We start from the raw sequence: 18,187 nt of genomic DNA, 5'->3' as shown, positions 1-18,187 counted from the left end.
TGTGTGTGTGTGTGTGTGTGTGTGTGTGTGTGTGTGAGTGTGTGTGTGTGTGTTAAGGGGAGAGAGAAGGTAGTAATGGATTGAGATGAGTGGCTAACACTCCAAGGTAGAGTGAAGGCAGAGGAGGGAAACAAGATCACATTAAATCAGTACTGGTTTCTACCTACAGGGATTTTCCTTTTTTTTTTTTTTTTTTTCCTTTTTGAAACAGAGTCTTGCTCTGTCACCCAGACCAGAGTGTGGTGGTATGATCTTGGTTCACTGTGACCTCTGCCTCCTGGTTTCAAGCGATTCTCCTGACTCAACCTCCAAAGTAGCTGGGATTACAGACGCCTGCCAACATGCCTGGCTAATTTTTAGATTTTTAGTAGATATTTTCACCATGTTGGCCAGGCTGGTCTCGAATTCCTGACCTCAAGTGGTCCAACCACCTTGGCCTCCCAAAGTGCTGAAATTACAGGTGTGAGCCACCTCACCCGGCCAGGATTTTACCGTATAATAAGGAGCATATGTTTATCAACGCTCTGTTCGTTCCTATACCCTCAGTGGATGAATGCATGTCTCCTTTTTTCCTATATCTCAATGTTTACATCTCATATCAGTTGGGTATTTCAATAGTAATATCAGCCAGCTACCTCTGAGGTAACCAGGGGATTGAAGTTACTGTGGCCACTGCCTACTGGGACCAAATGTCCCAGCATTTACACAACTAATGCTTGCCCCTCACAGACCAGGAAAATTACAAGAACTCCTAGTAGTGTGTACCAGTTGTGCCCACCACAGTACTTCAAGAAATTGTGAACAATCTGACCCAGGACTTCCCATCCGCATCCAATTTTATTCTTGGTAGCATGCTAAGAATTTACCATTAGTCATTTCCCCTCCTCTTATCAAATGTCAGGACATTATGTTAAGAGAGCTCTCTCTTCTAAGTAGCAGGACTATTAACCACAGTTATCTTTTCTTGATATGGCTAGCATGGTTTTCCCTTCATTAGCCACTGTTTGGGGCTAAAGGGATTGTATACTTAATTTGGGGGAGAGTGTATAGACTTGCTTTGAAGCAGTGGAGAGCTCCTGTTTTCCACCCCAACTCCCTCATTCCATTTTTCATGATGAAGAGACATAGGTTATTGTCATATAAAGGTTACCTGCTGTCTTCTAACTATGTTATTCAAGGTGAACCTGAAAGAAATAATCTACCAGACCTCCAGAAGAGCACATCACTTCTTTGGAATTCAAGCAACAATTTCTCCCCAATATTTACTGTGCCCTCAAATAAGAGCAGGAGCAGCATGGAACAGTAATTTGGTCCATAAAAGCCATGTGACTCAGCTACTTAAGGAGTGGTGCTATGAAAACATACAGACACACACTGACCTAGGCAGGTCAATTCGAGATAGAATGGAGCTGCACAAGGCAAAAAGTGTGACTCAGTACTGGACCAGGCAAAATTTTCCTTCCATGTGTCCTCCCCAGCTTCCTCGGTGACTTAACATCCTGGGAATGCAGGCAGTTTAGGGGTGTGGAGCAGCTTCTGACCTGAAAAACCTGCTGCCCTCACCCAAGGAGAAAAGACTCTAGTGATACATTATGTAAATGAACCCTTAGAACTTCCTATAGATGGCAGCCTTCTTGTTCTGCAAAAATCCTCCAGATAGACAGGAGAAGACGGAATTGTGAAATATGGTAGTGTGGCAGGGCACATGCTCCCGTCCATTTGCAAACACTTAAAATTAACTACTCTCTTTTTATTCTCTGAAATCTTTTTTAAGAAACCACTTTAGTGTTTACAATTTAATAAATAGATCCTTTGATGATTGCAGAGATGCAAGGCTGTTTGGTAGTATTCAGAAACATCACAGTAATGGCAGTTGTTTCAGTTGGTGTGTAGTCCTCAATAACTATATATGAATTGCTGTCAAACCAGTCAGACTGCATTTATACATCCTTCATTTTCAGGATTGATGGTAACCTGGGCATATTTTCCCCAAATAACTTTGCCTCCTTGCATCACAAGGTCCAATTTTCTCACATTTACCTTAATGACAGTACATTTGATAATAACACCCGAAGTTGTATACGGTGGAGATGAAGGATTCTTCTTTACACCAAGTGTTAGTAGGCAAAAGGTGGCTTTCAGTTCATGATGTGTTACATGGGCTTTTTTGAAATGCAAGCCATTAGCCTGATGAATCTTTCATATTTAGGTGGTTTTCTTGTAAATCCATCTCAAACAAAGCAGACTTTAGTAACCATCCTCTTTTATGCCTTCTTTCTCTTTCCTGTTTGAATAACTTTTAATACTTCTGTTTCTCCCTGGGCACAGACTTTAGGCAGAGGGACTTCCCATTTTCCCGCCTTCTCTTTTCGTTTCTGTTTAATCATATTGGAAAGTACTTTAGCTCGAGAGTGTCCTTCTCAGTTCAGCAGATAGGCAGGTACTGCTCCGTGTGGAGTCTTTTCATGATTCTTTTGTTTGGTATTTCTCTTTTCATGCATCTTGAGAATCTTTTTCATCTGTACTTTCTCAGCATGGTGCTATTTATGGTAAAGCTTAGCCTTCACACCAATAATTTTCTTTGCCTTCTTTGAATGTTCATGAGCCTCTTGACTTTCCTTCTTTCTCTTTTTCTCATGGTAATCCAAATGGTATCCATAGTGTTTATGGTGTAATTTAATATATTCGTTCTGTAGCATGGTGACTGCTGCAGAGCCACCAGTAGCAGCCCCTGGAGTGTGAAAATGCTCACAATTTTTGGGTCTAAGCACCCCATGAGCTGATACCGTGCAATACTCTCTGAAACCTTAAAGCAACATAGAGTACATGTGTAGAGACAAGTCTTGCTGAGTGGAGAGGAGGCAGAGATAGGGCCAGCAGATGGTTTCTGGAAAAGGCAGGCAGAACTATGAAGTTTGGGGAAAAGAAGTAGGCCATTGTAACAACAGCTATTCTCATATTATTGGACATTTGGTAGGCTAAGTATTGGGAAATTCACATGTTAGAAAAAGAAATAAAATAATGGTTTTCAATTTTATTTGCTCCACAAGAACGTTAAAGACTATGGGCATAGGACTGTGAAGCACTGTGGGAGACCTAAATAATAGCTTATATTTATGAGCACTTAATATATTCCTGGCACGGTACTGGTGCTTTATATGCATTTTTTTTTTTTTTTTTGAGATGGAGTCTCACTCTATCACCCAGGCTGGAATGTAATGGCATGATCTCAGCTCACTGCAACCTCCACCTCCCAGGTTCAAGCAAATCTCTTGCCTCAACCTTCCAAGTAGCTGGGATTACAGGCACCCACCATCATGCCCAGCTGATTTTTGTATTTTTAGTAAAGACAGGGTTTCACCATGTTGGCCAGGCTGGTCCTGAACTCCTGACCTCAGGTGATCTACCCATCTCGGTCTCCCAGAGGGCTGGGATTACAGGTGTGAGCCACTGCGCCCAACCTATATGCATTATTTCATTCAATCCTCATGACAATCCTTATGAGGTAGGTATTGTTACCTCCCATTTTACAGATGATTCTAAGGCATAGGAAGGTTAAGAGGCCTGTCCAAGGTCACAGCTAGTGTCAGAGACAGGATTCAGTCCTACGTTCTCAGGCTCCAGAGCTTACACTCTTCATCATGGCACAAGCCTCTAAGTTCTCTTAGGTCCTTTGTGAAAGCATTTTAATGTGTTAGCAGTTTCAGCAGTATTTTCTGAGCTATGGCCGGGTTCATCCCAAGCAATGTTTCCTCCTAAACACTCCTTATCAGGAGGCACCACTGAATTCTCTCTACAGAGAGAAGTCCTAAGAAGCCTGGGATGAAAGCTGAGCATATACTCACATGCACTTGTAGATTTGTACTGGGAAAGTGAGGAGAAGGATGATAGAGGGGCCCATTTCTTTTCTAGTTTCAGAACTTTAACTCCTGTATGCCCCTCCTTACGCACCTTTCAAACCATGGTTGTGGGAAGAAAACTGGAGAGAGCAGTTCCTGTTAAAGTATCTATGAACTCTGACTCCAGGAATAACCAATCAGATCAGTGCTGAAGCCCATTTCCTTCCACTTTCTCCTGCTAGCACTGCTCTTACTCCTGCTGAGAAGCTTATTTCTAGTTCTAGAGCAAACCAAGAGAAGTGGACTATAGAGAATAATGCCCCTCCCTACAGCACAGGTCAGCCTTCAGTGCCCTTTCAGCTAACCCCTTCATACTTGCACCTCATTTGGTTATGGTCCTTAACATTACAGAGTTTATTGTCACTTTCCAGGGTGAGGGTGAGGCAGGCATCTGTGGGGTAGGGTACTCACCAGAACTTTCCATCTAAGCCCATGGGGCTCTATATCTAAGAAATTCTTTAGTACAAAACCAGCTGACTCTGAACCTGTGAAATACTTACCTACTCAAGAGTGGTTCTCTGAAGCCTTGTTCTCTGAAGCCTTTGCTATTGGGCTTTCTTACTATCTTCAGAGGACACATATGTCCATAATCTTATCATGTCTTTCCTCCTGAAGGATTGGCACAATCAGTTACACACTTTAGACCTTAGAGCCCCTGGGGTGTACAGTGGAAATATGTTGAGTCTTGGCAAAAGAACATACACCATGTGAAACTGGAAAGTAGTGAGGCCAACCTGCGTGAGACATGTGAACTAAGTATGAAAAGAAACACATTTTGGCCAGGTGCAGTAGCTCACGCCTGTAATCCCAGCACTTTGGGAGGCCAAGGCGGGCAGATACCTGAGCTCAAGAGCTTGAGCCATCCTGGGCAACATGGTGAAACCCGGTCTCTACTAAAATACAAAAACATTAACCAAGCATGGTGGCGCACACCTGTAGTCACAACTACTAGGGAGGCTGAGGCACAAGAATCACTTAAGCCCGGGAGGCAAAGGTTGTAGTGAGCCGAGATCACACCACTACACTCCAGGTTGGGCTATAGAGTGAGGCTCCACCTCAAAAAAAAAAAAAAAAAAACAAAACACACACACACACACACACACACACACACACACACACACACTCCACGCATAAAAATAATTCTCTGAATAGCACTTTATAATATGAAAAGCACATTTACACGTATTATCTGTTCACCGATGCATCATTGTTAGGATAAGCCCTCTGAGTTGTACACATGGATTTGCATTGTTTTATCTTTCAATTCACCAAGGATTAAGCTTTTATTTTTTGCCAAGAAAACCTATATGGATATCTCAAAGTGCTGTATAGATCCTGAAAGTCTTAAAAATGAATTCCATATACCTAGTATAAGAGATGTGGGAGATAAAAAGTTACTCTCACACATTATTGGTATGAGTGTGAGATATTGATGTACATTTTGAAAGGTGATTTGTTATAATATTTGTGAAAATTAAATTGACATATATTGTTTTCAGAATTTCAACCTCCAGAAAATTTTCCTATGGAAACATAGTCACAATTCCACAAAGAGTTATGCATAGGGGTATTCATTGCCCCACTATTTATAATGTTGAAAAACTGGTAACTTAAATTTCCATCTGTGGGAAAATGACTAAACTCTAACAATTCCATTACTGAAATACTATCTAGCCATTAAAAGGAATGGGGTAGCTGTATACAGTATGTGCTGAATGAAAAGATTAGAGACAGGCCAGGTGTGGTGGTTCATGCCTATAAACCCAGCACTTTGGGAGGCTGAGGTAGAAGGATTGTTTGAACTTAGGAATCTGAGATCAGCCTGGGCAACAGAATGAGACCTCAACTCCACTAAAAAGAAAAGAAAAATCAGCCAGGCATGGTGGGGTATACCTGTAGTCCCAGCTACTTGGGAGGCTGAGGTGGGAGGATCACTTGAGCTCAGGAGATTGAGGCTGCAGTGAACCATGATCGCACCACTGCATCCCAGACTGGGCGACACAGCAAGACCCTGTCTCAAAAATTAAAAAGAAAAATTTAAAAAGTGACAAAAGCAAGTTGAAGAATAAAATGTGTAAGATGAGGCTATAAAGAATCATTCAAAATTTGGAAGCTAGGGTGAGGGGAAGAATAATGACTCCTCCCCCGCACCTCCCTTAAAATCTTCATGTCCTGCTCCTCAGAACCTGTGAATATGTTATGTTGCATGGCTGGGGGAATTAAGGTTGCAAATCAGTGTACCTTGAAATAGGGAGATTACCTTGAATTATCCAGTTGTGCTTGATGTAATCACAAGGATCCTTATAAGAGAGAAGGTGATGTGAAGATAGAGGCAAAGAGATTTGAAGATGCCATGCTGTTGGTTTTAAAGATGGAGGAAGAGGCCACAAGCCAAGGAATGCAAGAAAGCAGCTCCAGAAGCTGGAAAAAGCATGGAAACATTCTCTCATAGAACCTCCAGAAGGAACATGGCCCTGCTGACATGTTGACTTCAGCCTTGTGAAACAGAGTTCTACCTTCTGATCTCCAGAACTGTTGAGAGAATAAATATGTGTTGTTTTAAGCCACCTAGTTTTTGGTAATTTGTTACAGCATCACTGGGAAACTAATACAAAAGGAAAGATGACTAGTTGATGCTTTAATGGCATGTTAAGATCATTTTTTAACAGGCCTCTCTGAGGGTCATCTGACTCTCTAGGTCTAGAGAATTACAATTTAACACAATTGATGAGAGTCCAGTCATTTTACAATTCTGAAAAACTGGCAAGATGCAGTGACATTGTTTTCTGTCCACCTAAAGAAGACACCACAGGGAGAAGGAGAGGGATGAATAAGTGGAGCACAGAGATTTTTTAGGGCAGTGAAAATACTCTGTATGATACTACATTGTTAGGTACATATCATTACATATTTGTCCAAACCCATATAATGTACAACATCATGAGCGAACCCTAATGTAAACTATGGACTTTGGGTGACATTGATGTGTCAATGTATCTTCATCAGTTGCAACAAATGCACTACTCTGATGAGGGATGTTGACGAAGAAGGAGGCTATGTACTTGTTGGGGGAGGGGATATATGGAAAATCTTTCTGCCTTCCTCTCAGTTTAGCTGTGAACCTAAAACTGCTCTATAAAATGATCTTTTTAAAAAGAAGAACATGGAATATAACATTATTGGATGAAACAGACAATTATGTTAATAGTGACAATTGATTTAATAGAACTGTCTTAGCTCTAAAATTGTGATTTTTTTTTTTTTTTTTTAGTAGAGACGGGGTTTTACCATGTTGGTCAGGCTGGTCTCGAACTCCTGACCTCGTGTTCTGCCCACCTCGGCCTCCCAGAGTGCTGGTATTACTGGCATGAGCCACTGCGCCTGGCCTAAAATTATAATTGTAGGTGTATTTTTACAGAAATAAAACTATGTGGGGACGATCCAAGATGGCCATTTAGGAACAGCTCAGGATTGCAGCTCCCAGTGAAAGCGCAGAGGGTGAGTGGACGCCGCGTTTTTATTGCCCACAGACTAGGAAATTCCTGGGCGGAGGTGCTCCACGGTCGCCAGCGCGGCTGTGCCCCGCGCGGCTGCTTTGTCGGCGCCCCGGAGCCGCGGTTCTCTGTACAAAATACACCGGTCCGGGGGCCCTTTTGGTTGGCGATTGGAGCCACGGGAAGTCGCCCATACGCCGGTTCAAAAAGGGGACTGAGCAGAGAACCAGGACAGTAGATTCCAGGGCAAAAAAAAAAGGCGCCACAAACCTCAGTGCCGCTGTTTAAGCCAGCGCAGTGAGTGGCCGCAGGGGAAAATAAACAGACCCCGGCGCCTCTTCAACAGGCGACAGGAACACCAACTTAAAAAAGGCTCTGAGGCAGGGAGCCAGGCGATCAGGCTCGGCTGGTCCCACCCCCACAAAAGAACAGCAACCAGAAACTCTGGATTGAGACTTTCACAGCAAGCGCAGCTGAACCCGGGACGGTCCAGCTCTGTGGGGGAGAGGCGTCTGCCATTACCGAGGCAGCCCACCGTTGCCAAGGTAACCCGCCATTACTGAGGCAGCCCGCCGTTGCCAAGGCAACCCGCCACAGCAGCGACTCCGCCCCAACAGAGGCGGGCCACCATCGCCAAAGCAGTTCTAACTACACCCATATAAACAGGACTGCAGGGAAGTTCACTCGGCAGCGGGGCGGAGCCCACAGCAGCTCAGCAAAGCTGCTATAGGCCGACAGTGACTAGGCTGCCTCCTTGCTGGGCTGGGCAGGTCTGACGGAAAAAAAAAAAAAAAAAAAGAAGGCGGCAGCATAACGGAAACTCATAAATAAAGCCCTAAATTCCTGGGACAGAGCACCTGGAAACAAAAAGCAGTTTATGAGTTCTGCTGCAGCAGACCTAAAAATACCTGCCCAGCAGCTCTGAATGAACAACAACAGAGCTCGCAGCTCACCATTTGAGCTCCTATAAAGAAGAGACCGTCTCCTCAAGCAGCTCCCTGACCCCTATATATCCAAAAAGACACCTCATAAAAGAGAGATCAGATTGACACTAGGCGGGTATCCTTCTGGGACAAAGATAGCAGAAGAAGAAAACTGGTAACAACCCTTGCTGTTCAGCAGCTGCTGCAGGTGAACCCCAGGCAAGCAGGGCCTGGAGTGAACCTCAGCAGACCTACAGCAGAGGGGCCAGACTGTCAGAAGGAAAACCAAGAAACAGAAATAACCTCATCATAAACAAACAGAACGTCAATCTGAAAGATTTGAGACCCAATCTGAAAGCCAGCAACTACAAAGTCGACAGGTGGATAAATCCTTAAAGATGGGAAGAAACCAGCACAAAAAGGATGAAAACACCCGAAACCAGAGCACCTCTCCTCCTAAAAGGGATCACAACTCCTCACCAGCAAGGGAACAAGGTTGGATGGAGAACGAGTGTGATGAAATGACAGAATCAGACTTCAGAAGGTGGGTAGTAAGAAACTTCTGTGAACTTAAAGAACATGTTCTAACCAAATGCAAAGAAACTAAGAACCTTGAAAAAAGATTGGACGAAATGCTAACAAGAATGGACAAAATAGAAAGGAATATAAGTGAATTGATGGAACTGAAAAACGCAACACGAGAACTTCGTGAAGCATGCACAAGTATCAATAGCCAAATTGACCAAGCAGAAGAAAGGATATCAGAGGTCGAAGATCAACTCAATGAAATAAAATGGGAAGGCAAGACTGAAGAAAAACGGGTAAAAAGGAATGAACAAAGTCTCCAAGAAATGTGGGACTATGTGAAAAGACCTAATCTACGTCTGATAGGCGTACCCGAATGCGACGAAGAGAATGAATCCAAGTTGGAAAATACTCTTCAGGATATTATCCAGGAAAACTTCCCCAACCTAGCAAGGCAGGCAGACATTCAAGTCCAGGAAATTCAGAGAACACCACAAAGATATTCGTCAAGAAGAGCAACCCCAAGGCACATAATCGTCAGATTCACCAGGGTCGAAATGAAGGAGAAAATACTAAGGGCAGCCAGAGAGAAAGGTCGGGTTACCCATAAAGGGAAGCCCATCAGACTCACAGCAGATCTCTCAGCAGAAACCCTACAAGCCAGAAGAGAATGGGGCCCAATATTCAACATCCTTAAAGAAAAGAATTTTCAACCCAGAATCTCCTATCCAGCCAAACTAAGCTTCATAAGTGAAGGAAAAATAAAATCCTTTGGGAACATGCAAGTACTCAGAGATTTCGTCACCACCAGGCCAGCTCTACAAGAGCTCCTGAAAGAGGCTCTACACATATAAAGGAACAACAAGTACCAGCTCAACTAAAGGGCAAAACAGCCAGCTAGCACCAAAATGGCAGTATCAAATTCACACATAACAATATTAACCCTAAATGTAAATGGACTCAATGCCCCAATCAAAAGACACAGACTGGCAAATTGGATAAAAAGACAAAACTCATCAGTGTGCTGTATCCAGGAAACCCATCTCACATACAAGGATACACAAAGGCTCAAAATAAAGGGATGCAGGAAGATTTACCAAGCAAATGGAGAGCAAAAAAAAGCAGGAGTTGCAATTCTCATCTCTGATAAATTAGACTTTAAAGCAACAAAGATCATAAGAGACAAAGAGGGACATTACATAATGGTAAAAGGATCAATGCAACAAGAAGAGCTAACGATCCTAAATATATACGCACCCAATACAGGAGCACCCAGATACATAAGGCAAGTTCTTAATGACTTACAAAGAGACTTAGACTCCCACACAATAATAGTGGGAGACTTTAACACCCCATTGTCAACATTAGACAGATCAACCAGACAGAAAATTAACAAGGATATCCAGGACTTGAACTCAGACCTGGACCAAGCAAACCTAATAGACATTTACAGAACTCTCCACCCCAAATCCACAGAATATACGTTCTTCTCAGCACCACATCACACCTACTCTAAAATTGACCACATAATTGGGAGTAAATCACTCCTCAGCAAATGCAAAAGAACGGAAATCGTAACAGTCTCTCAGACCACAGTGCAATCAAGTTAGAACTCAGAATTCAAAAACTAACTCAGAACCGCACAGCTTCATGGAAACTGAACAACTTGCTCCTGAATGTTGACTGGATAAACCATGAAATGAAGGCAGAAATAAAGATGTTCTTCGAAACCAACGAGAATGAAGACACAACATACCAGAATCTCTGGGACACATTTAAAGCAGTCTCTAGAGGAAAATATATAGCAATAAGTGCCCACATGAGAAGCAAGGAGAGATCAAAAATTGACACCCTATCGTCAAAATTGAAAGAGCTAGAGGAGCAAGATCAAAAACACTCAAAGTCTAGCAGAAGACAAGAAATAGCTAAGATCAGAGCAGAACTGAAGGAGATAGAGACACAAAAAACCCTTCAAAAAATCAATAAATCCAGGAGCTGGTTTTTTGAAAAGATCAACAAAATAGACAGACCACTAGCCAGATTAATAAAAAAGAAAAGAGAGAATAACCAAATTGATGCAATAAAAAACGATCAAGGGGATATCACCACAGATTCCACAGAAATTCAAACCATCATCAGAGATTATTACAAACAACTCTATGCACACAAACTAATAAACCTGGAAGAAATGGATAAATTCCTGGACACTTGCCTCCTGCCAAGCCTAAACCAGGAAGAAGCCAAAACCCTGAACAGACCCATAACAAGGTCTGAAGTTGAGGCAGCAATTAAGAGCTTACCACCCAAAAAAAGTCCAGGTCCAGATGGGTTCACAGCTGAGTTCTACCAGACATACAAAGAGGAGCTGGTACCATTCCTTCTGAAACTATTCCAAACAATACAAAAAGAGGGAATTCTTCCCAAATCATTTTATGAGACCAACATTATCCTGATTCCAAAACCCGGCAGAGACTCAACAAGAAAAGAAAACTTCAGGCCAATATCCATGATGAACATAGATGCAAAAATCTTCAATAAAATACTGACAAGCCAATTGCAACAGCACATCAAAAAGCTTATCCACCATGATCAAGTAGGCTTCATCCCGGGGATGCAAGGCTGGTTCAACATACGCAAGTCTATAAACGTAATTCACCACATAAACAGAACCAAAGACAAAAACCACATGATTATCTCAATTGATGCAGAGAAGGCCTTTGACAAAATTCAGCAGCCCTTTATGCTAAAAACACTCAATAAGCTAGGTATCGATGGAACGTATCTCAAAATAATAAAAGCTATTTATGACAAACCAACAGCCAATATCATACTGAATGGGCAAAAACTGGAAGCATTCCCCTTGAAATGTGGCACCAGACAAGGATGCCCGCTCTCACCACTGCTATTCAATATCGTATTAGAAGTTCTAGCCAGAGCAATCAGACAAGAAAAAGAAATAAAGGGCATTCAAATAGGAAAGGAGGAAGTCAAATTGTCTCTATTTGCAGACGACATGATTGTATATCTAGAAGACCCCATCGTCTCAGCCCCAAACCTCCTGAAACTGATAAGCAAGTTCAGCAAAGTCTCAGGATACAAAATCAATGTGCAAAAATCACATGCATTCCTATACACCAATAACAGACTTAAAGAGAGCCAAATCAAGAACAAACTTCCATTCACAATTGCCACAAAGAGAATAAAATACCTAGGAATACAACTAACAAGGAATGTAAAGGACCTCTTCAAGGAGAACTACAAGCCACTGCTCAACGAAATAAGAGAGGACACAAACAGATGGAGAAACATTCCATGTTCATGGTTAGGAAGAATCAATATCGTGAAAATGGCCATACTGCCCAAAGTAATTTACAGATTCAATGCTATCCCCATCAAGCTACCAATGACCTTCTTCGCAGAACTGGAAAAAACCACCTTAAACTTCATATGGAACCAAAAGAGAGCCCGCATAGCCAAGTCAATTCTAAGCAAAAAGAAGAAAGCGGGGGGCATCACACTACCAGACTTCAAACTATACTACAAGGCTACAGTAATCAAAACAGCATGGTACTGGTACCAAAACAGAGATATAGACCAACGGAACAGAACAGAGGTCTCAGAGGCAACACAACTTATCTACAACCACCTGATCTTTGACAAACCAGACAAAAACAAGCAATGGGGAAAGGATTCTCTGTTCAATAAATGGTGTTGGGAAAGCTGGCTAGCCATGTGCAGAAAGCAGAAACTGGACCCCTTCCTGACACCTTACACTAAAATTAACTCCAGATGGATTAAAGACTTAAACATAAGACCTAACACCATAAAAACCCTAGAAGAAAATCTAGGCAAAACCATTCAGGACGTAGGTGTAGGCAAGGACTTCATGACCAAAACACCAAAAGCATTGACAACAAAAGCCAAAATAGACAAATGGGACCTAATCAAACTCCACAGCTTCTGCACAGCAAAAGAAACAATCATTAGAGTGAATCGGCAACCAACAGATTGGGAAAAAATTTTTGCAGTTTACCCATCTGACAAAGGGCTGATATCCACAATTTACAAAGAACTAAAACAGATTTACAAGAAAAAAACTAACAAGCCCATTCAAAAGTGGGCAAAGGATATGAACAGACACTTTACAAAAGAAGACATACGTGAGGCCAACAAACATATGAAAAAATGCTCATCATCACTGGTCATCAGAGAAATGCAAATCAAAACTACATTGAGATACCATCTCACACCAGTTAGAATGGCGATCATTAAAAAATCTGGAGACAACAGATGCTGGAGAGGATGTGGAGAAATAGGAACACTTTTACACTGTTGGTGGGAGTATAAATTAGTTCAACCATTGTGGAAGACAGTGTGGCGATTCCTCAAGGACATAGAAATAGAAATTCCATTTGACCCAGCAATCCCATTACTGGGTATATATCCAAAGGATTACAAATTGTTCTACTATAAGGACACGTGCACAAGAATGTTCATTGCAGCACTGTTTACAATAGCAAAGACCTGGAACCAACCCAAATGCCCATCTACGATAGACTGGATAGGGAAAATGTGGCACATATACACCATGGAATATTATGCAGCCATCAAAAACGATGAGTTTGGGTCCTTTGTAGGGACATGGATGAACCTGGAAACCATCATTCTCAGCAAACTGACAGAAGAGCAGAAGATCAAACGCTGCATGTTCTCACTCATTTGCGGGTGTTGAACAATGAGAACACATGGACACAGGGAGGGGAGCACTACACACTGGGGTCAGTTGGGGGGAAATAGGGGAGGGACGGTGGGGGGTGGGAAGCTGGGGAGAGATAGCAAGGGGAGAAATGCCAGATGTAGGTGATGGGGAGGAAGGCAGCAAATCACACTGCCACGTGTGTTCCTATGCAACATTTTTGCATGTTCTTCACATGTACCCCAAAACCTAAAATGCAATAAAATAAATAAATGGGAAAAAAAAATATTGTGTAGTGATTTTGGAACTGGCATATAGTTATACAGTGTTGTTATGATTTATGGAAACTTGAGGTTTAATGGAACTTGGGAAGGGAATGGCTTTACCTTTAAAGTATCTAGATCCAACCAGAAACTTTTCCAAAGCTCCTGGGTAAATGCTATATGTCACAAAAATACCAAAAGAACTTAACACTCAGGCCCAACCCCTTCATTGCAATCAGGCCTTTCCCATCTCCCTCTACTATTTTATGTGACTCAGAATGGTGTAAGAAAGGCAGAACTGAGACACAAACGAAAATGTGTTGCTATTGAAGATGCACAGCTCATTATTTATTGATTTTTCTTTTTTTTTTTTCTTTTTTGAGATGGAATTTCACTCTTGTTGCCCAGGCCGGAGTGCATTGGCATGCTCTCGGCTCACTGCAACCTCCATCTCCTGGGTTCAAGCAATTCTCCTGCCTCAGCCTCTCGAGTACTGGGACTACAGGCATGTGCCACCACACCAGGCTAATTTTGTATTTTTTTAGTAGAGACGGGGTTCCTTCATGTTGGTCAGGCTGGTCTCAAACTCCTGACCTCAGGTGATTCACCCACCTCAGCTTCCCAAAGTGCTGGGATTACAGGCATGAACCACCATGCCCGACCTCATTATTTTTTAACACCTACTATGTACCAGGCAGTGGTACTAAAATGCTAAGGAGACAACACAGAATTTTTCATGGGGTTTGCAATTTATTGAGGCAGGAAATATGAAACTTTGTAAAAGTTAATTCCTACGACTTTGTCTTGATGTGTCACATTATATTCTGCCCCCTATAATGTCAGGACTCATTGTGAAGGCAAAAAAGTTTTTTAAGATTTAAAAAAAAAAAAAAAAAAAAAGAAATAAAACTATGTAGTAAACTCTATGTTTATTAAATTATTTTTAAAAGACACCCCTATTTTGGTTCTTATTGCCCTGTAGAACATTAACCAGCTTTGATTCTAATTTAGCAATCTTATTTTAACATTCCTTTGGTTTTTTTACTGACTATATATAAAATACCAGTTTTCATATCCTCTTTTGAGTTGGCTGTCACCTTACTGGTTTCCTCCTCAATTAGTTAAATAAATCTTTGATACATATGAATTCTCTGTTTGTATGAAACGTATGTTTCTTTGTATTAGAATTATTTTGAGAATCATATGTTAACAATGATCCCATTTTTATAAAATACAAAACCAACAATATGGGGGTGGGGTTAGAGGAAAATGTTTCAAGATCTTTTCAGCAGTTCTCTGGGAAAGTGAGAGAGATTACTAGATTTCTCCTGTATTTAGTGTTTTGCAACATTTAGATTTTGTATAAATTTACATGATATTTGTAATCGCAAAGATATATTGCTTTAAAAGTAAATACATATGAAAATGATTCACACGCAGTGTGTGCTCTCAGCAAGTTTAAGATCTGACTGAAGATAGAGATGTGCTTCATTCAACTAACTAGAAGTACAAGGCCAGTTATGATAGGTGCCTTTGAAGGAAGGGGGCTATCATCTGTTGAGTGCGTATGAGATACCAAGGGCCATCTTGAATCATTTATATAGATTCATTTTATCATCACAATGACTCTGTGAGGTAGATGCTATCTCTCTTTTTCATATAAAAAAGTTGAAGCTGAGAGTAACTTGCCCAAGGTCACATAACTACTAAGGCAAGGAGACAGAATTTAAGCCCTGGTTTTATTCCAAAGCTCATATTCTTTCCATTTTACTGTACTGCCTCCCATAGATGTTGGGACCCATGGTCTGGACTGGGTAGGACTGAAGTCAGTGAGCATTTTATACTCATTTTTGGCTCTTTAAATGGGGGCAGATCTATTAACACATCACATAGAATATAGGCAAAAGGCCTCTATTTCTAATATTTATCCAAACCAGCTCATGGCTTAGCCTGCTCTATATGGTTCCCTGCCCTCCGTGTGCTTATATTCTTAGCTTTGGGTTCCAGCCCTTCAGGCTTTCCTGACCCATTTGGCTCTGCTTCTCTGGCTTACCAACTTCTACCTGCCTCACTTGACTTTCCAACTTGCTTGTCTCCATTGGAATGGCTCACTTACCAATAAGACATTCTTCTTCCAGCCTCTGCCCTCAGATATCAACACCTGCTGGACAAGCTTCCCTGTCTCCCAGCCCGGAAAGTAGGATTAAACAGGCATAGCCAGGTCAGAAAACTTGAACTTCCTTGGAAGTGACATGGAAGAATCATGTGCTTCGGGGGCCAAACCAGGAATTCAGCACCAGAGCAGGAAAGCAGGAACTTATTTAATTAAGAATGAAGTTAAAAGCTGGGGTTTGAAGGATGGGGAGGTAAATAACAGGGCAAATCTAAAGCCTATTGGTGTGGCCTGGCCTGGAAGCCAGTGGGGCATTGGTTACTGAGACAGGAATGGAAGGAATGCAAATGTTTCATGTGATGGATACCTCTAAGTGAGGTTTGGGGTTTTATTGCCTAATTTCTGGAACACGGGCAATGAAATCTAAACAAAGTGCTGTGGGAGCACTGAGGAAAGATTCAATTCTGATTGAGGAGATGAGGAAGTATGTAGAGGATGTGAGATTTGAACTAAGACTTGAAGGATAAGCAGGGTTTCCATTGGTGATGGTGGGTGGGGCTGCATTTTAGCAGAGAGAACATTACAAGCAAAGACACAGAAGTGTCAAAGGTCATGACATATGTTCACTGATCACCGACTAGTTACAGTATGGTTGGAATAGAGTATGCATTAGGGATAAGGTGCAGTGAGAAATGAGGGTGGAAAAGTAGACTGGCAGAGCAGAGTTGGAGGGAACCATGGAAGGCTTTCAATATATTGGCCCAAACTCCTGAATTTAAATCTACAAGCAATGAGAGAAATATTGAAAGCTTTAAAAAAGTTATCATGTAGGAAAATTGAGAGTGTGGGATAACATACAGTTCTATGAATTTGAACACATGTATAGATTTATGTAACCACCACTATAATTATGCCACAGAACAATTCTGATAGCCCATAGAATTCCCTGGTGCTAGTCCTTCATAGTCACACCCTTCCCATATCCCTAAGCCCTGGCACCCACTGAGATGTTCTCTGTTCCTATCAATTTGTCTTTTTTTTTTTTTTTTTTTTTTGAGACAGAGTTGCTCTGTTGCCCAGGCTGGAGTACAGTGGTGAGATCTTGGCTCACTGCAACCTCCACCTCCCGGGTTCAAGCAATTCTGCTGCCTCAGCCTCCCGAGTAACTAGGACTACAGGTGTGTGTGACCACACCCGGGTAATTTTTGTATGTTTTGTCTTTTTGAGAATGCCATATAAATGGAATTGGACAGCACATAACCTCTTGCATTGAAGGTTTTCAAGTAGAGAAGCTAACTTCCTTAGGGCTATTTCGAGAAGATCATTTTGGTGTTTGTGTAAAGGATGAATTAGAGCAGGGCAAAACGAGAAGCCAGGAGATCAGCTGCAAGAGTTCAAACCACAGATAACTATCCTTTTGCACACATGGTACATATTCATTAAAAGGCTGGTTGTAGTTTCTTCCTATAGCTGTGGGAAGAAAATTAAACTAGATCAGGCTTACATATGTACAATACTTTCATATACATTAATATGATTACCCAGGGGATATGATACTACATACAAGCCAGGCTACAAAGAACACATACAGTTTAGTCTAAAATTTTTAAAAGACATATATATGTTGTATTTACAGAAAAATGTCTGGAGGATATATAAATACCAAGATCATTATTTGTCAATGCTGCATGGTGGGATTAGAGGTGATAGTTTTCTTATTTATAATATTCTACATTTCCAAAGGGCCAGTTTCCTCTCCTGCTCCACCTCCCCAACCCTGATGCTTCAAGAATAGGTAGGAGAATAGGTGAGATATGTACAGTTCTTTTATTCCTTTGTACTAGTTGGTATAATTCTAGGCATATGGTGAACGTGATAAATTTTAAGCAGTTATTATTTCCATGTTACTGAGGAGAGAGTTGCAGTACTATAATGAAGTAACCTGGCCAGGATCACACAGTCAATTATGGACAAATTAGAGAATGTAATCCAGGTCTCATACACCTAGTCTAGACCTCTTTTTTATTATAAAAATGTTCAATTGTACACATAATAAGAGAGAAAAATATAATGAATCCCTGTGTAGCATTACCCATCCTCAACAATTATCATTTTGCCAATCTTATTTCATCTAGTCTCCATTCATTATTTCTTTTCATCTGGTTGGAAGATTTTAAAGAAAATTTCATAGCAACTACTTTGGTATGCATCGATAACTGATAAAAACTGATAAGGATATTTACAAAAGCATAACCACTATGCCATCATCACATC

At 41.4% G+C, this 18,187-nt stretch overlaps 1 pseudogene; it reads right to left on the bottom strand.

Moving 5' to 3' along the window:
• Positions 1-1,920: 1,920 nt before the first annotated feature.
• On the bottom strand, positions 1,921-2,714 carry LOC116536131 (annotated as a pseudogene).
• Positions 2,715-18,187: the final 15,473 nt, after the last annotated feature.

This window comes from Sapajus apella, unplaced genomic scaffold (genome assembly GCF_009761245.1).
Source record: "Sapajus apella isolate SASKATOON/1434 unplaced genomic scaffold, GSC_monkey_1.0 scaffold98, whole genome shotgun sequence".
NCBI lineage: Eukaryota > Metazoa > Chordata > Mammalia > Primates > Cebidae > Sapajus > Sapajus apella.
Note: the sequence above shows the minus strand (reverse complement) of the source record. Positions and strands in the feature narration are given on the sequence as shown.